Genomic DNA, 426 nt, shown 5'->3' on the forward strand with positions numbered 1-426 from the left:
GTGACCTACATTTCTGTGTCTTTAGGGCTGCCACCATCCATCTTGGTGGAGGAAGATGTCTCACACAGGACAAATCACACAGACGAAGAGCGCCGAGCCAAGGTCAGCACATTGGCACTATTTCAAATGAAAATTGAATTCCTGTCCGAGTCCTATATCATTTATGGACATTGTGTTTTCAGAATGAGCACCTGGAAGAAGAGCTGCAAATCCAGAAGAGACAGATGGAGCTCAACAAGACACAGTTTCATCTCAAGTGTACGCAGAACCTTCCTGGTCGCGTCCCATCCTCCGCTTGGCCCTTGCATTTGACTCTTTTCTGTCTCTTTTCAAAGTGGAGCAGCTCTCCAAGGAGAAAGGAGATGTGGAGGCTGCGCTCAAGGATGTCCTCCGGGCTTTGAAGGCCAAGGAGACCAGTCCGTCTGA

General features: G+C 49.1%; 1 long non-coding RNA gene across 1 annotated transcript; it reads left to right on the forward strand.

The window, feature by feature from the left end:
* The first annotated feature begins 23 nt into the window (after positions 1-23).
* LOC109508664 (uncharacterized) lies at positions 24-425 on the forward strand. Its single transcript, XR_002166726.1, has 3 exons — positions 24-102; positions 183-258; positions 336-425. It is a non-coding gene; the product is annotated as an uncharacterized LOC109508664 (long non-coding RNA).
* The last annotated feature ends 1 nt before the right edge of the window (position 426 follows it).

The sequence above is a fragment of the Hippocampus comes genome, unplaced genomic scaffold, assembly GCF_001891065.2.
Source record: "Hippocampus comes isolate QL1 unplaced genomic scaffold, H_comes_QL1_v1.1 C16436639, whole genome shotgun sequence".
Taxonomy (NCBI): domain Eukaryota; kingdom Metazoa; phylum Chordata; class Actinopteri; order Syngnathiformes; family Syngnathidae; genus Hippocampus; species Hippocampus comes.